This window comes from Saccopteryx bilineata, chromosome 4 (assembly GCF_036850765.1).
Source record: "Saccopteryx bilineata isolate mSacBil1 chromosome 4, mSacBil1_pri_phased_curated, whole genome shotgun sequence".
NCBI lineage: Eukaryota > Metazoa > Chordata > Mammalia > Chiroptera > Emballonuridae > Saccopteryx > Saccopteryx bilineata.
The window spans coordinates 269448833-269471284 of record NC_089493.1 but is presented as its reverse complement, the minus strand read 5'-3'; the positions used below and the strand labels follow the sequence as shown (position 1 = coordinate 269471284).

The 22452-nt window shown below is 43.2% G+C and overlaps 1 protein-coding gene and 1 pseudogene across 3 annotated transcripts in view; one reads left to right on the top strand and one right to left on the bottom strand.

Annotated features, from left to right (window-relative positions):
• The window catches only part of AUTS2 (activator of transcription and developmental regulator AUTS2), a 1187404-nt gene that overhangs the window by 1128802 nt on the left and 36150 nt on the right, over positions 1–22452 (bottom strand). The gene's annotated exons all lie outside the window — the stretch shown is intronic.
• Positions 4476–7610, top strand: LOC136334058 (heterogeneous nuclear ribonucleoprotein D-like pseudogene; annotated as a pseudogene).

The following is a 22452-nucleotide window of genomic DNA, read 5'->3' as shown; positions in this document are numbered from 1 at the left end:
ACTGAGTGGGGCGAGCAGAGATGGGGCAGGAAGAAAAAGCAGGCAGGGCTGTCTCACAGATGGTCAGAGCCGCTCTCGAAGTTCCCAGACCAACGTCTCCTGTTGTGATCCCAAAGCATCTGAGAACTATTAGCACACAATACAGAAGTTTTATAAATTTCTCCTAACCAGATCCAATTTTCTCCTTCTTGAAATTCCTTCCCCAGCCTCTTCCAATCTGGAACTGCCTCAGGAGAAACAGTAAGTGAAAGCAAGAAGGTGGCCTTCACAGAGGGGGACAAAGCTGGGCCGGGCCAGAGAGGGCAGGCCAGGAGAGACTCGGGTCGGAGGGCTGCGGGAGTCAAGTTCACGGGGACCACGTGAGCACGCCTTCTTCCAGCAGCTGTTGCCCAACAAAGGTAACCCGGGGAAGTGAGCAATCAAGAATCAGCAAAAGTAAAAAGGGAGCTATTCCTCCCCAAGGTGCATGGGAAAATAAAAAATAAAAAAACACTATTGTGTAAGCATGTGCATGCAGATATGGAGCATTAAAGTAATTTCTTAGTACACTTAGAGAAAATGACAGCTCTTGCTTCAGACGTGTGCACTCTGCTGTGCTCTGAAACTCAAGAGTGAGAAGTGTTCTCTCAATGACCCTCGCTCTTGAAAACACAAGTGCTATACAGGAAGAGAACACTGCACACTTGATGCAGAGGAGGGCTGGAGAGAGATATTATCTTCATCCAAAGGGTTAGTTGTACTTTTCTTCCTGAAAGCAAATCAAAGCCATTCATCTATCACAACCGTTTCTTCAGACTCCACATCTGGCCCCCTCACCTGAAATTCGCCTCAGCCTTTGGGGAAAGGACACAGATGCAGGGCTGCCCCACCAGAAAGGTTAAATAAACAACTAAGCTTAACTCATTTCTTGGCCTAAGAATGGGCAGAGCCCACGGGGGAGAATAAATTAAGAGCTACAAGTGCCCTAGAACTCTATCAAGAAAGAAGTCCCCACTCCACGACAGCACTGAAAGCCCCCAGGCCAGAGGCCACCTCAGCCCCTTGAATGCAGGACTCTTCTCATGTTTACGCACCAGTAACCAGATGCACCCTCAGATGCCTCACTTCTTGCTGGTGAACCAGTGAGTCACAGAATCTGAGTGGTAGGTGCTCAGCTCCTGGCTGAGGATCCAGTAGGTATTGATCCCAGAGGGGTCAAAGTTGCCCATGTCTAAGAAGCCTGCCTTTAGCAATGACCTACATCACAGTTACTATTTTGCTCCACAACTCCTCCCATCTTCCTTGTGAATATAGTAAGCATACATTCAGAACTGGACAGTGCCAATTTCTTATTTTTCTTTTTTTCTAAAGACATCAAATCTACAACAAAAGTAGACGTAATTAATATGCTTTTAATAAAACTTCACCTTTCCATAAATTCACAAACTAGAAAAATCATGTAGAAAAAAAAATGAATGTTTTGTTTCACAAAAATATGGTCACTGTAGAAACAGGCAAAAGCAAACTCACACTTATAATAAAACTAGAAACATGCCCAGGAAATCACAGATAAAGATGGCTCCAGCTCCCAAGCTCCAAGACTCTTTATACTGCTCCCAACATCTAACACAGTGTCTCACTGTATTATAGACTCAGCATATGATTCTTAATGATACCCTCTCTAAAATGAGTATGGGCTGTAAGAGAGGATTTCACAAAGCTTAAAAATAAAGCTTCCACCCATCCAACCGCCCCCACACCTGCCGCGAGAACAGAGCAGCCGATTTTACAACTATTTACACACATCTCTCCTGACTCTTTCCCTGAACCAGGGCTAAAATAATAAACATCCCTGGCAGAGATCCTACAAGCCACCAAGTCAAAGGGCAGCCAGGAGACAGATTATTTCTTTGTGTGGTATGCTCCCTCTACCAACTGTAGGTATGTATTTTCAACTAATTTAGAATAACTTGCCCCAAACCAACATAACCAACCTATCTCAAGGAAGTTCTTACCTGTCAGAGTTCACCTTAAGGGCCAGACAACACCACAGAGATAAGGGGCAATGCTGCATTGTGCAGACCTGAGTTCTTCAATAAGATTACCTTACCTAATAGGATTTAGGGAAGCAATGAAGGCCATTATGGTGTCTCCTACAAGATAGAGGCTCCAAAGGCTTTAACCATTCGATTTAATCCAATCTGGCCTAATTTAATCAAAGCTGTCTCCCTGTATTCTGTCAGTGGACTTTGAGCAGTAATCTTAAAAATTAAAAAAAAAACTACCATTCAAATCACACTCTTAAGACCAAATATATATTAGTCTTTATCTAGAAATCAGTGGCAGACCTGGCTGCCAATATGGGACTTTTGCTGCTTTAATTTGCTAGTTTCCTCGATCTACCTAGACTAAGGCTAAGAAATGATTATACTATCTACTTTTTGCTTAGATTTTAATTACTCTTCACAAGATGATTTCACATGTTGATTAGTGATTTTACTTAAAAAGCCACACCTTCCTTCTTAATTCCCTGTAAGAAGAGCAAGGTACTAACTCAGCACCTAACTCTGTGTTGACAGGGGGGTCAAAGCCAAGACTGAGGCAACAGCAGAGAGATTCTCCTCGACTGGCAGCCAAGTCTTTGTGTAAGGTGATTTATGTCCCCTGAGAGGCTGCGAGCACTCCCGCCAGACGCCCAGCACAGAGACGAAGGCCCACAGCAAACCCACACTGGAATATTGCAAGTCCGCCTACTCCCTTCCACCGGCACACTGAAACAGTAAGTTAGCCTACACCCCAAATGTGTCTCGTCACACCCATCACCAAGCTCGTATGTTAACTATTAATAGTTTGGGTTGAGCTACCTAGAAAGGAAAATAAAAATTGAATATATTCCTGCTATACTGGAAAGAAACAGTAATTATCTCACTGATATTTCTGTGTTGATATGGTGAAATGATTAAATTTTTTGATATATGGGGTTAAATAAATTATTAAATTTAATTTAACCTGTTTCTTTTACCTTATTTCAATGCAGCTTGTATGGCTCAACATATTTCAAATGGACGGCACTGTTTTAGACAACCTGACCACTTTAGCTCCTCAGCTTAATGTCAAAGGGGAAGTAACATATTTCATTAACTCCATCAGGTCAAGGCCAGATGATAACCCTCAAAGTAAGAACAGAACAATCTTAGAATAAATATTGACTGAGGCCTCAGAAGGAGTAGCCATTGCAGATTCCAGCGCCAACTCAGGCACTAAATAGCTGAATCAAGCTTGACTATGCTGTTTAACTTCTCTGAACTTAATAGCTGTCCATCCCTCTGTAAGATGAAGTGGTGTCACAGACCTCTTGTCCAAATTCATAGCTATTTCTGATTATCTCAGGACAAGACCAGTGAGTCCTTGCTAAGTGTAGAGCCTGATTCTCCACCTACAGAACCATGACTGCATTTATCAAATGCCTCCAGCTTTGAGGAATTCTCCAGAACACCCTAGCTCAAATAATCCAGAATGTCTGGTTTCAAATATTAACAACTGAGCAAAAGGGGACACCTTCCACTATCAAGAAATATTTCCTTGGCCCTGGTCAGTTGGCTCAGCGGTAGAGCATCAGCCTGGCGTGTGGAAGTCCCGGGTTTGATTCCCTATCAGGGCACACAGGAGAAGTGCCCATCTGCTTCTCCACCCTTCCCCCTCTCCTTTCTCTCTATCTCTCTCTTTTCCTCCCGCAGCCAAGGCTCCATTGGAGCAAAGTTGACCCGGGCACTGAGGATGACTCCATGGCCTCCACCTCAGGCGCTAGAATGGCTCCAGTTGCAATGGAGCAATGCCCCAGATGGGCAGCGCATTGCCCCCTGATGGGCATGCTGAGTGGATCCTGGTTGGTGCATGTGGGAGTCTGTCTGACTGCCTCCCTGCTTCTCACTTTAGAAAAATACAAAAAAAAAAAAAATACAAAAGAAAAAGTAGTATTTCCTCAGGTTCTGCTAATAGCACTTTTGAACTGAAGTGGCCTAAGAAAAAGCTGTTGTTCCCAGGATCTCAGGAGGTCACTGAGAGATCCAGAAAGGAAACACTGGTTATCAGACAAAGGGCAGCTACCAGAGGTGTTAACCACAGAGGATACACAACTTGCCAGAAACACCCTACATGTGTCTCAGGACTTGTTCCTCATGCAGATTCATACCAGTCATGCCCAGGCAGCCCTGGCCCGTTGCATGACACTGCCGAGGCCACACTGCTTCCCACACCACACCCCGAACCAAATGTGTGTCCCCGGAGTGTTCATAACCTACTTAGGTTCTGAGAAAAGCATTCAGGTTAAAATACTGTACTCAGCAAACTCATGAGGAGACAGCAGCAGAGCCCCAGCTAATGGCAGGGGTTCTAAGGAGGAGAGAGAATGGGCCCTCAAAGGACACAGTCTTGGGGCACAGGAATCTAACACAGTATGTGAAGAAACTGAGGGAAGGCCAGGTGAGACAGAAGCAATGACACCCAGCATTCCACACAGTGCGGTGCAGGAAACAAAGGCAGAGAACAGTGCGGTGCACACGGGACAAGGCGAGCAGAAGTGGGGAGCGGAGCGTCCTGGACTGGCTACTCGTGCAGTCAGTCTTCCAGGGCCCAGCGCCCAGAAACACCCACGCGTGGTTCAATGCTCTTCTGTCACCCTCTTGACCTTCTCAGTTTTCTAATAAGGGGTTCTGTATATTCAACTTGCCTTGGGCCCTGCAAATTAGGTCGTTGGTACTAGTGGTAAAAGATGGTGAGAAGTCAGGCAGGGTCCTGATCAAGCTAAAACGGCGCAGGTCCTCCTCTTTAAGCTCTGAATGACCCACTGGCAATCCACGCCATCAGGGCTCTCCACAGAGGACTGGACACCAGCCAGGGGTCCTAGCCATGAGCTTCCAAGTCAGCAGGGCTGGGATAAGAAGAAGCTGTGAAAAGTGCATTTTTAACAGGCTCCTAGTGATTTGAATGTCTTAAGTTTGAGCAATTATGTCCAAAAACATAAGCTATATTAACACTTCATTATCTCTTACAGACAAAGAGAGTGAAGAGAAGGGTTTCCTTCAGCGAGTATAACTTTCCCAAAGCCCCTAACCCACTGCAGACACTCAAGGGTCTATAGATAACCTTAGACTTTAAAAAGGTTACCACAGCACAATTTAGAGAAATGGTATGTCAAGAGTCCAATTTAATGAGTTAATCACCCCAGTGAAACAAATCTACTGTGTCTCCTGTTGTCTAACTCAGTGGTTTTCGACTGCTGGTCCACCAGAAATTTTGTGCTGGTCAGCAAAAGATTTAACCATCCTGATGGTGCACGAAGATTACAGACCCAAAGATCATTTCAAAATTCCCGGTGGAGACTGACAGCGGTTCGCATACTGGCGATTGAAAAACACTGGTCTTACTTGAATTTAACTTCAACTCCTACCCCTTTCCTATAGACCCCGACCTCCAACCACCAAGGGCAGTCAACTGGCCCGCCGTGGATGGCTGAAAACTGTGCCCCCATGTGAGACTGTGTGGTCAAGGAAAAGGGCACAGAAAGGAACAGAAAAAATAATTTCATGGTATACTTCTTTTTCTTTTTTTTTTTTTTTTTTTTTTTTTTACAGAGACAGAGATTGAGTCAGAGAGAGGGATAGACAGAAACAGACAGATAGGAAGGGAGAGATGAGAAGCATCAATTCTTAGTTGTTCATTGACTGCTTTCTCATATGTGCCTTAACCGTGGGCCTTCAGCAGACCGAGTAAACCCTTGCTCAAGCCAGTGACCCTGGATCCAAGCTGGTGAGCTTTGCTCAAACCAGATGAGCCAGCGCTCAAGCTGGCAATCTCAAGGTCTCGAACCCAGGTCCTCGGCATCCCAGTCCGACGCTCTATCCACTGCGCCACCACCTGGTCAGGCCATGGAATACATCTTAGAAGACAATGTTCCCTGTTCTTTCACCTTCCTTGCTAATTCCCAGTGATCCTCCCAGGATTTTGCCAAAGTGTTACTCTTCAAAACAGCCAGGACAGGGTTAAGTTTCCCTTACTGTATACTCTGAAAGGAACTATGATTATCTTGTTCACCCCTCATCTAATTATAACTATTTGGCTATTAGTTCTGACTTTTATTTTCTTTAATATTGTCTTCCACTAGACAGCTCCATAGCATCAAGAACTCTGTAATTCACAAATGTCTACTGCTTAGCAACAAATAGTGCTAAGAGAGACGGGGAATGAAGGAGAAGGGTTACAAGTTTGGAGTCTACCACGAAAGGGGATGAAGCGACTGTTCACAGAGCAACAGGGCCAAAATAAGCATAGTGATGAGAGACTGACAGCACAGCAAACCAACAAGGCACAACTAGATCAAGGGGGTTAGTTTCCTGTCCCCACTCTTCAATGGTCCTAGGATAGCATCTCCCAGTGAGACACAAAGCTCTGTGTAACATGCAGAAGGATGTAATCTGGAACCTAGCTCCTTGAGCTACAGAAGCATAGCATACCAGAAGTCAATGTGGTTATAAGCTTCCTTGCTCCCCAAATACCTAGAGAGTAAGACAAACTCCTTAGGAAAAAAAAAAAAAAGTTTCAAGCTTACTCAAGAAAACCAGAGAAGCCTGACCAGGCGGTGGCGCAGTGGATAGAGTGTCGGACTGGGATGCAGAAGAAAACCAGAGAGGTCCAAGGTATCTGAAAGTCTGAGACAAAGTGGAAATATATTTAAAAATAATAACAATAAGGCTAATTATCTAACCGTACCATGTAAACACATAGGACACATTAACCCAGAGCTCAGCTCAGTGCCATGGAAAACGACCAATTTCGCTCTTCCACTACCATTTGAATCCAGCTCCATACAAAGCTTTACAGCCCCCACTGCCGCGACCCCAATGGCACCCAGCTGCCCCAGTGGACACCTCTGCCACCACGGAGGGTATGAATGAGTACAGCAGCACAGACGAATTCACAGAGGGATCAAAGATCAATGCAAGCAAAAAGCAGGACTGCGGTAAAATGTTTACTGGAGGCAAGAAAGATCAGACTACTTGTCTCGATTTGTGGAAGTTACAGCCTGTACAATGAAAACAGATCCAGTCATAGGAAGACCAAGAGGATTTGGACTTGTGCTTTTCAAAGATGCTGCTAGTGTTGATAAGGTTTTGGAACTGAAGGAACACAAACTGGACAGCAAATTGATAGACCCCAAAAGGGTCAATGTTTTAAAGGGGAAGAAACACCCCAGAAAAAAGGCTTTTATGAGTGGACTGGGCCCAGTTACTTCTGAGGAACGAATTTAAAAATAGTTTGGAGACTTTGAAGAGATTGGAAATATTAAATTTCCCATGGATGGAAAAACAAATGAAAGAAGAGGTTTTTGTTTTATCACATATACAGATAAGGAGCCAATAAAAAAAAATTAGAATGCAGGTATCATCAAATTGGTTCTGGGAAGTATGAAATCAAAGCTGCCCAACCCAAAGAAGTATACAGGCAGCAAGAGCAACAACAGAAAGGAGGAAGAGGCGTGGCAGCCGGTAGCCGAGGCAGTACCAGGCAGTCGTGGCCGAGGTCAGAGCCAAAACTGGAACCAAGAGTTTAATAACCAGAATCATCAAGGATAAGGAAATTACAATAGTGCCTATGGTGGTGATCAAAACTACAGTGGCTACAACAGCTATGATTACACAGGGTATAACTGTGGGAATTAGGGATATGCAGACTACCATAGCCGGCAGAGCACTTACAGGTAGGTGACTCGAGGGGGTGGCAGTCACTAAGACAGTTATCCACCGTACTAAAGGAATACACTGGAGAACAACAGGAGGAGTTGCTAGAAGAAACCATCTTGCAGGACAACACTGAAGATTGGTCTTCTGCTGATCTAAGATGGTTATTTTGTAAAAAAACTTTTCACCAATCAAGTATATACCACCAATTAGTTCTTTGTTTTTACTTTGTCATGTTATGATTCAATGTAAATTTGTGATTACACAAATTTTATTTGTATGACTTGATGTTAAACCTCAAATAAATGCTTCCTTATGTGAAAAATACAAAACAAAACAGAAAGAAAATGATCAATTTCCAGAAGAAGTCCTGTTCATCATTCCTTCGTGGGTTCTAGCCTAAACGCCGCTCCTGCCTCCTCGTTTAACCACCTTTGAGTGATTAAGGCCTTTCCCCAGCCATCCAACATACACAGCGCTAAGTTCTTAATTAAAACCCACTATAAAAAATGATGAACAACCAAATTCAGGTGCTGCATAATTTATTTACATTTATGTAACACTTCCCCCAAGGAACCCAAGGCATTTTGCAAACTTAAAAGTCACCTAGCAGATATTAATCCTCACAAAACCCCCAGGTGGGAGATAAGAATGTAAGGAGCATAATCAGTAATAGTTCCCTTACATACACACCTAGCTCATGAAAATCCAAGACAGTGCTACTAAACATCTCTGTAAGCCACAGGTCTGAGCTAATTCGGAAAATTACCGGTGATAGTTTTCAGGAAACCATCGCCCAGAAAAGAGGAGTGAGGACTCTTCTACCACCACACTGCGAGAAAATGGCATTAAACCTGTCCTTGCATCTTTTCATTCTGTCATTGAAAAGTTTAAAAATCCCATTCTACCACAAATCTAAATTTCCTAGATCATCTTAAAAATATATCTCAGGGTAAAGTGTTAGTGTGAGTATGTGTGTGTGCGTCAAATTCTAAGGCTCATTATTGTCCTGAATCTCCTTGACCTCACCCCTAAGAGAAGCTGCGCTCTAAACAAACATCTCAGCTTTCCAAAGCCTTCAAATGTATTGATAATGTTTTATTTCTTCAGCTGGGTAGTGAGTACATGTTTTGGGGTTTATTTTTCTTCTTTAAATCACTTCTATCATGTATACAATTTCTTTGCTGCTCCCCCTGAATTCTGTGCCTGCAGAACAGGAACCAGACTTTGGAACCTCTGCGGGCTACATCAGAATCTCCCTGAGTTCTTTATAAAGTAGATCCTGTTAGGGGTTGAATTATGTCCCCACCACATAATTTTCCATTATGTGGAAAATTAATGAATAAAACTACATTCAAACCAAAAAGCTTCTACACAGCCAAGGAAACCGTCACCAAAACAAAAAGGCAACCAAACAGATGGGAGAAGAACACTTGCAAACAGTATCTCTGATAGGGGACTAATATCCAAAACATATGAAGAACTCATACAACTCAACAACAAAAAGCAATTATAAACTGGGCATAGGATCTGAGCAGATACTTTCACCAAGAAGATATACAAATGACCAACAGATATTGAAAAAGATGCTCTGGCCCTGGCTAGACAGTTCAGTTAGTTAGAGCATCATCATGATATGCCAAGGTCATGGGTTCAATTCCTGATCAGTGCACATACAAGAGTCAGCCATTGAATGCATAAATAAATGGGACAACAAATCAATGTTTCTCTATCCCTTCTTCTCTCTCTAAAATCAATTTTAAAAAGAAAAGAAAAAAAGATGCTCAAATTCACCAGCTATAAGGGAAATTCAAATCAAAACCACAATGAGATACTACCTCAGATCTGATAAAATGGCTATGATCAATAAGACAAGAAATAACAAATGTTGGACAAGATGTGGCAAAAAGAGAACTCTCATACACTGTTAGTAGAAATTTAAATTGGTAAAGCCTCTGTGGAAAACAGTATGGAGTTCCTTTAAAAAATTAAGAACAGAACTACCATATGACCCAGTAATCCCACTTCTGGGTATCTACCATATTTCCACACGTATAAGACACTCCCATGTATAAGATGCACCTTAATTTTCGGGCCTGAAATTTGGGGGGGAAAATGTATTACATAAAGTTATTGAGCTCAAGTTTTATTCATCATAAAATTCATACAACTCCTCATCACTGTCAAAACTCCCATCCATTAGCTTGTCCTCATCCGTGTCTGATGACAAATCACTGTCTTCATATATTGTCTCATCCGCAGTTCCATCTATAATATCTGAACTGCCGCAACCACTGTATAAGTCACATCCAGGTTTTAGATCCCAAATTTTTCAAAAAAAAAGGATGTGTCTTATACATGGGGAAATACGGTACCTGAAAAATTGGAAAACACTTATTCACGAAGATATATGTATAATACATCTATATTCGTTGCAGCCCTGGCCGGTTGGCTCAGCGGTAGAGAGTCGGCCTAGCGTGCGGAGGACCCGGGTTCGATTCCCGGCCAGGGCACACAGGAGAAGCGCCCATTTGCTTCTCCACCCCTCCGCCGCGCCTTCCTCTCTGTCTCTCTCTTCCCCTCCCGCAGCCAAGGCTCCATTGGAGCAAAGATGGCCCGGGCGCTGGGGATGGCTCTGTGGCCTCTGCCCCAGGCGCTAGAGTGGCTCTGGTCGCAACATGGCGACGCCCAGGATGGTCGCAACATGGCGACGCACAGGAGGGGCAGAGCATCGCCCCCTGGTGGGCAGAGTGTCGCCCCCTGGTGGGCGTGCCGGGTGGATCCCGGTCGGGCGCATGCGGGAGTCTGTCTGACTGTCTCTCCCTGTTTCCAGCTTCAGAAAAATGCATAAAAAAAAAGAATATATTCGTTGCAGTCTATTCACAGTAGCTAAGACATGAAACAACTTAAGTGTCCTTCAACCAATAATTGGCTAAGGACAATATAGTACATACATATAATGGAATATTACCCAACCATAAAAAAGGATGAAATATTACCATTTGTGGCAACATGGATGGATCTCAAGAGTATCAAGCTAAGTGAAATAAGTCAGACAAAAAAGGACAAGAGCCATATGAGCTCAGTCATGTATGGAATACAAAACAGAAAGCAGAAAATGAACAAACGCACAGACACAGACAACAGGCTGGTGGTTACTAGAGAGCAACAGGGTGGGGGCAAGATGGAGAGAGTAATGGGGGGGGGTATACGGTGATGGAGGGAGACCAGACCTCGGGAGATGAGCACACAATGCTCATACAGAGAACATATTATAGAAATTTGTGCCTGAATCTTATATGTTATTAACTATAAGTTTAATTTTTTTAAAAAGAATCACTGAAATCCTAATTGTAAGGACCTCAGAATGTGACCTTCTCTGGAAACAGGATTTGCCATAGATATAACTCTTTAAGATGAGGTCCTACTGGAATAGGGTAGGCCCCTAACCCCATATGCCCAGTGCCATTAGACAACTGGCCGTGTGAACACACTAGAAGAATACCATCTGATGACAAAGGCAAAGACTAGAGTTAAACAGCTGCAAACCAAGGACTACCAAAGACTGCCAACAAACCACCAGCAGCTAGGAAGAAGCAAAGAAGGGCTCCCCTACAGAGGTTTTGGAGAGCATGGTACTATCTACAAGCTGATTTTCAGATTTGCATCCAGCCTCCAGCACTGTGAGAGGAGGTATTTCTGTTGCTTTAAGCCACCCACTGTGTGGTATTTTGTTACAGCAATCCCAGTCCCAGGAAACTAATACAAACCCCTACATTAAGAATGCTGTTGAAGTGCCTAACCATCTGATACAATTTTGAGAAGTCTGCTACAGGTTCTACTAGAGTCCTAAGAACATTTGTGCAGGAAAAGACCTCTAAATAACCCCATTGTTTTGAAGATTAAAAAAAAAAACACCACCATGAGTTTCACAAGGAGATGTAAACTGTTAACTGATAGTGACAATATTTTAGGAACACAATAAAATGTCTGAAATAATGAGACACAAGACAGGTATGTTTGAACAGAGGTAAGTGAACAGAGAAGAGAGTTCGAGGGCTAAATGGGAGTATGTTATAAACAATGAAAGATGGCCTGGCCTCCTGCCTCTGTAAAAGGAGACAGGAAGTGCCCTCAGACACACACTGCTGCCCAAGTAGTTTTAAAGAAACTGTCTCTGAAACTTTCCCCACTAGACTCAGTTGTTAGCCTCTGTTCCTACTGTTTAAGTAAATGGTTCGGGAGAACGCTCACCTTGCCTGGTTTGGTTTAACCATATTTGCAAAGAGCTAATACTGGAGGAAAGTTAGTGAGGAAAAAGCTATCTGGTTCCACTATCCATCCATCCATCCATCCATCCTTTTAAGTGTCTGACTATAATCCACAGCAGACATACTTAGCAAACTTTAAAATACAGACTCTCAACATTGTTACAATTAAGTCACTCCAAAATGTCATGAAAAGCAATCTAGTCCCATTAAAATCTTCACACTCTCATTAAAAAAGCACTTACAGACTTGAAAATGTTCCTAATACATTATTTAAAGACACAAGATGTACAGTGACTAAAATCCTTGTATAAGAAAGGATAGGAGCAGCCGACTTTTTTTTAAATGTGCAAATTTGTGTCATAATTGGGTAATTGGCAAACTGCAGGTAGCAGTCAGGTTGTAATATGCTGGTTTTAAAAAGGCTTGGGGGCCTCCCACTCCTCTGAAATTCCAGTCCACCCAAGAACCAGCCACATCAAATCTTAGTTAACAGTCCCTCTTTTTTTCCTTCCAGGATTTCCAAGCCCAGGAAGGGGGGAAGGGAAGAGTGGAAGGGGAAAAAAAATCCAGACCATTTCTGCAGACACCACCAGGCCACTAGTCATCACTATCAGGTCCTGACCTCTAGTCCTTTTGGTCTCCTCCCTTTCAATTAAGGGTCATTGCTATTTATGTGCTGCCATTCAGGGAACTAAATGTGTTTTCACAGGCCCTAAAGCCCCTAAGGGAACAGCAACAGCCTCTGGCGGGAAGTCTCTTTCCCACTGCTCTTTCTCTAGCCCCTTCCCCTTTCCCCCAGGAGAAACCCACACAATCCACCTTTAACTAGGAAGCTGAGCCTTGAATTCTGAGGGAGTCTGACAGCTGACTGCTAATGCAGCTAGCTACAACCCCCTCAATGCAGAGATGACACCTGCGGGGGGCGGGGGGGGGGTAGTTATCCAGTGGGTTTCACAGGTATAAATTTGTTTGGTGCTTCTTTCGATGAAATTTCTGAAAATCTTGAGTTTGTATAAAAGATAAGATTTATGACTCCTGTTTCCTCTCTTCCACATGATTATATGTCAGTGCACAAAGCCCTCAGCCTCCAAATACATAAAATGAAAGGGATGGACTTCTTAAATTCTAAGATCCTCCCTCTAAATCACTTGTGAGTACTTAAGTTGCAATGAAGTACCAGGTCAAAAAAAAAAAAATGATGCTCACTGCTTGATAATTTTGACTGCAATTACTGAAAAACAAATTCTCGCCTGGCCTGAGATGGCACAGTGGATAGAGAGCTGACCTGGAACACTGAGGTCGCCGGTTCAAAACCTGGGCTTGCCAGGTCAAGACATACAATAAGCAACCAATGAACAGCTGACTGAAGCAACTACTTCTTGTCCCCTAAACCCCCCTCCTTTCTTTGCAAAATCAATAAATAAAATCTTGAAACAAAATAAAAACAAATTTTATATAATTTAGAAATGTTTTTTAAACCTCTGTTCAAGAATTCATAATTTGCCTGACCAGGTGGTGCCTCAGTGGACTGGGACGCAGAGGCCCCAGGTTTAAAACCCTGAGGCTGCCTGCTAGAGTGTGGGGACTCATCCGGCTTGAGCATGTGCTCACCAGCTTGAGTGTGGGGTTGCTGGCTTGAGCGTGGGATCATAGACATGACCCCAAGGTCACTGGCTTCAGCAAGGAATCACTAGCTCTACTTGTACCCCCCTCCTCCACCAGTCAAGGCACATGTGAGAAAGCAATCAATGAACAACTAGGTTGCCACAACAAAGAACTGATGCTTCTCATCTCTCTCCTTTCTCGTCTGTCTATCCCTATCTGTCCCTCTGTCTCTGTCTCTTTCACACAAAAAAAAAGGAAAGAAAAAGAATTTATGGTTTTCAAGCAGAAGGAAGATGGTGAGAATTTCTGGGTTCCTTCCCTACCCCCAACATCTTACTCACTTCTAACAACATATCATGATACCATTGCTGGTATGATAAATAAAACTGAATAAATAAATGTAACATTTAATCATGTCTCTACAATTAGTTAAACTGTCCTTCAGTGAGCACCTATTATATGCTTGGAGCTTTCTGTAATTTTCATTCTTTTTAGATAGATGTGACTACCCCAATTTACCAAGAAGAAACCAAGAGAGACAAAGCAGGTTTACCAAAGTCAGAAAAGTTGAAAACTGGGGGGAAGGGTACTAAGCCCTGTACATCCTGACCTATGAACGAATAAATGAACAAACCGAATTTCAGGTTTTTTTAAAGAAAAAGGTAACAGGAATAAGAAATTAAGAATTCACTATAAAAGTTCCTACTATTGAAGCTTTTCATGAGAAATATTTTGTTTTCATTAAGTGGTCCGGTTCGAGAGTCCAACATTTAAAAATCAATGGCATTATGTTTTGGATCCTCATTTTTCCCTGAGGGGGGGGAGTACCTAGGAGTTCTCAACAGTTATGACTAAAGCTCAACAAAGAATGAGAATGGTTGCAATTAAATACCCTACTCCCTGGCTCACGGGTTGCAAGGGCATCCCCGCCATCCTGCAACCTTTGCACTCAGTTATTATCCCTCGTTCTTGCTACACAGAGAAGAGGAGGATGGGGGAGGCTGTCTTAGTCAGCTCAGGGTGCCATTATGAAATACCATCAACTGGGTATCTTAAACAACAGACATTTACATTCTCAGTTCTGAAGGCTACAAGTCTATAATCAAGGTGCCAACATGGTCACTTTCTGATGGAAGTTCTCCTTCTGGCTTGTAGATAGACATCTCCTCTCTGTTATGTTCAGATGGCAAGGACAAAGACAGAGGGAGAGAGGGAGAGAAAGAGATAGAAGGGAGGAGAGATAAGAGGGAGAGAGCTCACTCTGGTACCTCTTCTCAGAAGAGCGCAATCCCACCATGAGGGCTCAGGCCTTCGGTCTCATCTCAATCTAAGATAATCTCCCTCCCAAAGGCCACATCTCCAAACACCATCATATTGGCAGTCAGGGCTTCAATATATGAATGGGGATACATAAGTCAGTCAACTAACTCAATGCTGCTACTGGAACTTCAGTTACACTCCTTCAGCATGCACTCAATGAGCACCTAATCACCTGCAGGTGTAGTGCACGGTGGGGAGGCAGAAGAATGAAAGGGCCTCAAATCTTCCCCTCACCAACATCTAATGGGAGCATGGTAGAAAGACCCCGTAGCTTTAACTGAACATAAGTATCTGGTCAGTCAGTCAATGAATACTGAGGCTCTGCTATAAAGATGTTTAAGCACTGATCCAAAAGAAGAAACAAACAAATTTATATATGGTTTCTGTCTTTCATATGTGTGGCTGACGGGCGATCACAGTGGCCTTCAGCTCCTCACCTCCAGGTGTCCACACCATTCCCTTGTGGGATCCTCTCTCCTTGAGTGCTTCTAACCTATATATAGGACTCAGCGAGGATGACAGACGTTCATGATTACGGGATTACATTACAAAAGGCTGTGTGTACCTGCCTCGTTCTCTATCTTGTTGGACAGGAGAAAATAAGCAGCTAGGTGAGGGAATCTCAAGTGACAAGAAACTGTGGGCAGCCTCTAGGTCTAGGAGCAGAGAGAGGCCCTTGTCAGCAAGAGAATGAGGTCCTCCTCCATTCTACAGCTTCAAGGAGATGAACTCCAACAACCGGAGCGATCTGGGCAGAAGACCCTTCTCCGGACGGGCAACATCTTGACTGCAGCCTTGAAAAGAACCCAGCAAAGCTGTGCCCAGACTCCTGGCCCACAGAAACTGCGACACACTCAATGTTATTTTAAGCCACAAAAAACTTTTAATGTGTGGTAATACAGCAAGAGACAACACAAGATAATTTTCTTGAATGTACCGTTTAAAGCTTTAAAATTCTCCTTTCCCTCACAAATCAACAATTGTCCAGGATTGTAGGGAAGAGGAGGTGGGGTTACCATTAATCTTTCAAAGAAAAGAACAGGAAGGAGCCTAAAATAAACGCATAGAATTGTCTAATCACAGAGCTATTCTAAATCAGATGATACTGAATCCAACCACTGAGGACCCTGACATTTGGGAAGAGTCAGCGACGTGTCCAAGGATTCACCGTATATTCGTCATGAGGCTGAGAACCATCTTCCTACACACAAGGCCTTTCCATCCAATGCAATTTCTTGTCTCAATTCTAGGTGAAATCACTCAAAATATGCCAAGCACAAGTCTTCCTAGATTTAGGGTGGCAAATCTTTGAGTATTTCTTTTGTAGTTAAAGACTTTGGAGCTCCTCACTGAAGACAGTTATTCATATACTATGTGGGAAATGGGATGAATTTGTCCTGATTCGTGGATATGAACAAGCTTTCTTAGCTGTCTTTTTTTTTTTTTTTTTTTTTCTTCCCTTCAAAATAAAACATAGGCTAAGCATTGCAGCATTTCAAGAGGCCGGGGTAATTTGGTTTTACTCTGTGACAAGCAGTCTTATGGCTCCAAACTGGGTTGGCGGGGGGGGGGGGGGGGGGGACTGAATGAACAAAGCCATTTAACCTACATATGTGTCCACTTCTAAGCCTTAACCATGGAAGTGAATCCTGCCCAGAGAATCATGGAATGTCAGCATTAGAAAAGATTGTGCTAATCCTGGTCCAGCCTCCTCAGTTATTGTAAGATTAAGTAAGTTGCCCAAGTTCACAAAGAAAATGAACTACAAAATCAAGTCAGCCTACCTTCCAGTTTAGTTATTTCTACTGCACCATACTAAGAAACACTCTGCCTCTCCCTCCCCCTAAAATTGCATATGGCTACAAATACTGTAAAGGAAAAAGTCTTCAATCAACACCTTGCCCTGGGGTGTCAAACACAACCACTAGTGGGGTACAGACCAAATTGAATGTATTCTTAGCATATTCCAGAATAAATACAGGATGTAAGAGAATCATCCTGTAAAAACTAATGATTACAAAAGGTTTATGAGAAAGAAAAACACTTCATGATATAGAATTGCTGAGCTCATACAAAAAGGTAATTAAACTTTCTAAACTTAAGTCATATTTAGGCATTCAAGGGGTGGGAGAAGCTAAGAAAAAAAGGAGCTCTTAATAACACCACCACCTTTTTAACCTATGTTTTGTATGAAACCTATTTTTATTTACTGAGTTTACTTTGAGTTAATTTTCACAGCCCCAATGCCTTGTCAAAACACAACAGCCAGGCCCTGGCCAGTTGGCTCAGAGGTAGAGCGTCAGCCTGGCGTGCGGGGGACCTGGGTTCGATTCCCAGCCAGGGCACATAGGAGAAGCACCCATTTGTTTCTCCACCCCCACCCCCTCCTTCCTCTCTGTCTCTCTCTTCCCCTCCCGCAGCCAAGGCTCCACTGGAGCGGAGATGGCCGCGCGCTGGGGATGGCTCCTTGGCCTCTGCCCCAGGCGCTAGAGTGGCTCTGGTCCCGGCAGAGCAATGCCCCGGAGGGGCGGAGCATCGCCCCCTGGTGGGCAGAGCGTCGCCCCTGGTGGGCGTGCCGGGTGGATCCCGGTCGGGCGCATGCGGGAGTCTGACTGTCTCTCCCCGTTTCCAGCTTCAGAAAAATACAAAAAATAAAAATAAAATTTAAAAAAAAAACAAAAAAAAACAACAGCCAGTGTGCAGTGTGGGTACTGGTGCATGCTATGCCTGCAGGCCCTGCAGATACAGGGACATAAGGCCAATGACAGAAGTGTAAGCAGTGCTCTGACTACGGATGCCACGATTAATTCTAGAGCAGGGAAAGCATACAGAAGCCTAGTCATCTGAGCCTCTGTATGAGTAGAACTTTGCCTGGAGGATCTACAGGGGATTCCGTTAATATGGTCTGGGCTCATTGTACGAACAGCAACCCTGTTCTAAATTGGGGGGAAACTACCATTGCTTCCTCTGTCCTATTTCTGTTCGCCACACATGTGAGTTCATTACTGCTATCATCTCTCTCCAAGTCTGTTTCCTCCACGGACAGGCAGCTCCTGAAGGAGTACACAGAGACTCCTTTCCTTACGATTTCTGTGCAATACCTGGAAGGCAGCCCTTGACACAAATTAAAACTCTACCATTCAGCTTCCATATTGGTAAAATAACTATTAGATCACTTGTGACTTCTTTTAATCTCTGTACCACCTAACCTTAAATCTCCAATGAAGCAGAGAGAGTAATTTTTAAAGGGAAAAGACCAAAAACCTACTGTCTACCACACCACCACAGCTTCACAAAGAAGCAGTGCTTAACATACATGTTCCGTCAGTGTGGAATATATATATATATAATTTTTTTTTTTTTTTTGGTGGCAGAGACAGAGTCAGAGAGAGTGACAGATAGGGACAGACAGACAGGAAGGAAAAGAGAGGAGAAACACCAATTCTTCGTCACGGCTCCTTAGTTGTTCATTGATAGATTTCTCATATGTGCCTTGACCCGGGGGGGGGGGCTACAGCAGACTGAGTGACCCCTTGTTCGAGCCAGCGACCTTGGGCTCAAGCTGGTGAGCCTTGCTCAAACCAGATGAGTCCACACTCAAGCTGGCGACCTCGGGGTCTCGAACCTGGGTCCTTCATATCCCAGTCTGACACTCTATCCACTGCACCACCGCCTGGTCAGGCTGGAATTAATTATTTTTAACTAATGTACTAATGCTGCTTTGATTTATTTCATATTACCACTCTATACCAACCTTTTCCCTTTCACAGGTCAAAGTTCCACAGGGTATTAGCAACTGTTCTGCGAGGAAGTAGGCTGAATAGGATTCTGAGTTCAAATAAGTTTGGGAAATGCTGGGTTAAACAAAGTCATTTTAAGGCCGGTATCTCAGCGCTTTCAATATGCTACTATCAAAGTGAATTTCCAAGAAAGGAATGTAGTATTTATGGGTTTTTCATTTAGCCTCAGAGCACCTTGGTCTCATTCTTCTACAGAAGGTGAGGAATACTTTCTGGGAAATTTATTCAAGTTCACAACATTTACCCGTTGAAGAAAACAATAAATCTCAGTGGGAAATCTTCAGTAAATATAAGCAGGACTGACAAGTGGATTCATTGTTTCATTCATGCAACCAGTATGTACTGAGCCCTGCCCTGTGCAAGGGAGACAAAGGCCTTGCACTCACAGAGCTCCAGCCCAGTGAAAGAGAAGCCTGCCCTCCATCCCTGGCATGGGAGATAAAGAAATCTTTCTAGTGTCCTTGAGGCTGGACACTATTTCTTTTATAGCCCCCAAGCACCTGGTGGGTGTTCTATAAATAACAGCTAGCAGCCTGATCCCAGTCAAGTCTGTAGGCATTTTCCAAATTCCCATGAAAACCAATCAAAACAGTAATAAAATGGACTGCTGGAAACCCATGTTTGTTTGTTTGATCATGTGGATACACTTCAGTAAAGATACTCATTTCGAAGAATAATTATTCAAGAGCTAGATGGTGCCTTAGAAATCATTCTCTTTACCCCCTTGAGTTTCCTAAAGAGTAAACTGAAGCCGGAGAGGTTAAGTGCTTGACCAGGATGGGACAGCCTGCAGGAGACGGCAAAGGCAGCAGCAATGTGGCTGCGGAAGTCCGTGACCATCTGCCACCTGGGGCTTCTCTCCATCCAGAGTCAATGGTTTTGTGAACTCACAGTCCTCTGACTGTCTTTTCAACCTTTTCTTTAGCAGGTAAGAAGTCATTTTATCGAGAAAATTCTCTAAGCACAGTCCCAACACAGCTTTCACTTCCCTCGTATCCAAACCCACTCTCAGGGAGTCAAGGAACGACCAGGGGAACCAGGGAAAATGAACACAGTGAGCTAGCCTTTGGGTGCCTTTGGGCTCAACGGCAGGTGTTAGGCCGACAAAACCTCAAAGAGTATGCTCTTCTAAAGAGAGATTAGATTAAATGCTTCAACTAGGACCAGAAAATTAAAAGCCCAGCAGAGTGGATGTTCGGTCAGTCCTCGCTCGGTTCACCCCACAGCTCGCTCTCTCTCTCTAACCTGCTGAATGGCCCAGGACCAGAGGCTAATTCTTTCCACATCTATAAAGGATTGGATTAGAGACTATGAAGGCTCCTTAGGGTCTCAAATTCTGTGATGTTGCTGAATTTATGCCAGCAACAAGAAATTTGTCATCCTTCTCTTATGACCAGTTTTGTTCTTTTCTGAGTCAGGATCTGCTACATTTGCATCAAGTACTGGATGTTACAGGACATAAAACAGATAAGTACTCTCCAGGCACATTTTATCATACTTCCCTACTATTTAACGTACAATAAAGAGATGTTCTACGAAATATTATGGAACCTAAGAGTACAGTATCCCAGGCTGGTCTAACCGCCATGATGCTGAATTTCCAGAATTTACCATTTTAATAAAATTCTGTAATAATTCACTAAGAAGGAGAAAAAGAAAAAGTCACAGGGAAAAATTAAAACACAGTAATTCTAAAACTTCTCTTTGTTTCCCCTTTTCTCCTGGTTTACCCTAACACTGACTTTTGCTGCAGACATTATTTGGGCAAACTGAAAAGTTCCAAACAGAAACTGTATTCAGAAGCTGCTTTCTACCGGAAAACAAAGCACAGCTGCCCCCCACCATGAATCGGATCCCGGCGGGAGGGCGGACAGGCAGCACCGGGGCCTGGGAGAAGCCTTGCTTTAACCTGCCTCAGTTCCTGGCTCAATCCCTCGTTTCCAGACAGGTGAGACCTTCACGTGGATCTCCAGATAAGAGGTCAATTCAATGCCTTGTGGCATCCAGATGGCAATGCTGCTGGGACTAAATTAAAATGTCTACTGAGAGTGAAATTGGAGTGGTGTAAATACTAGAGAAAGGAAAAAAGGAATGTGAGTTTAAGAATATGCTGAACTTTAACAAAAACTTGAGGCTGATATCGCCAGAGAAGAAAAACAAAAGGAATTAGGGAAGCCGTACCACACATGAAATGAAAATTATACTACTGATTTTAAATGTAATCGTACAAAGCGTCGCCCTGGGAAAGATCCTAGTACTATAACAATCTGAGTAACACACTAACAAGAGAATTCCAGCTTCTGCTTAAATATTAACTTGCTCTTAAGCAAGATGTCACTTAATCTTTCTGAGCCTCAGTTTCCTTAGCGATAAAACTGGTGGTGGTGGCAGGGGCAGGGGGGAGTCCCAGATCATCTGAAAGACGTTTTCTTTTTTTTTTTTTCTACAGAGACAGAGAGAGAGTCAGAGAAAAGGATAGACAGGGACAGACAGACAGTAACAGAGAGAGACGAGAAGCATCAATCATCAGTTTTTCATTGTGACACCTTAGTTGATCATTGATTGCTTTCTCATATGTGCCTTGACCGCGGGCCTTCAGCAGACCGAGTAACCCCTTACTCGAGCCAGTGACCTTGGGTCCAAGCTGGTGAGCTTTTGCTCAAACCAGGTGAGCTCGCGCTCAAGCTGGCGACCTTGGGGTCTCGAACCTGGGTCTTCCGCATCCCAGTCCGATGCTCTATCCACTGCGCCACCGCCCGTTCAGGCTCTGAAAGACCTTTTTCTTTCATTTTAACTCTTGCAAATCTATAGTATTCATTCAGTGTACAATGAGCACCTGCTATATGTGTCCAACTGCATGTCCAAATGTCAGACACTGCAAACAAATTCAAATTCAACACCAGTTCTTGAGAGTTCTGGCCTAACAGTTTAGCCAAGTAAGGAAAATACAGAACAACGCAGCAGATACCCTAACAGAAATTGAGACAAGGCACTGTGATGGCTTCTCCAAGGCTCCTCTCGATGGAAATGCCAGAGCTTATCTTGCTTTTCTGCTCATGGGTTAGTGATTTTCAACCTTTGTTTCTCACGCACTCATAAACTAATTACTAAAGAAAAAGGAGCCCTGATCTCTTCTTCCTTAGTAACTAGTTTATTTGTGCCATGAGATGAAAACGGTTGTATTTAGTCAGGGGCACTAACCTTAGTAATTAGTGCGTGTTTGTGCCATGAAAAAAAAAGGCTGAAAATCACTGGATCTCTTTCATAAACTGGGCAAAGCTATCCAGTTGTTTTGATGTTACATCTATATTCCTTAGGTTGGTTCTTGTTCATATGAAAACTTCTGTTTCAGAACCTTCCCGGAGGAAAAATAAACCACTTCTGTCTTAATGAAACAGCTACTTGTTTTTCATTCCATACCTCCCCCAAAAAGAAAACATTATTAAAATTATAAAAAAAAACCTCTTTTGTACTATATGAGGCAAGCTAGTTTCTTGCATCTGATACTGAGAACAAAGTATTTATTTATAAGGTTGATAAATTTTAGGAGAAACAGCAAAATCTCTGATCATGATATAACCCATCTCTGAGTCAATACTTTCTATTCTGTACTTTTAAAAATAAAAAATAAACATAAATCTCTCATATACTGCTAGTGTACACAACCTTTGAGAAATGTAATTTGGCAATATGCATAAAAAAATTTAAAAACATGCATCCTCATGTCAAAGTAATCTAAAA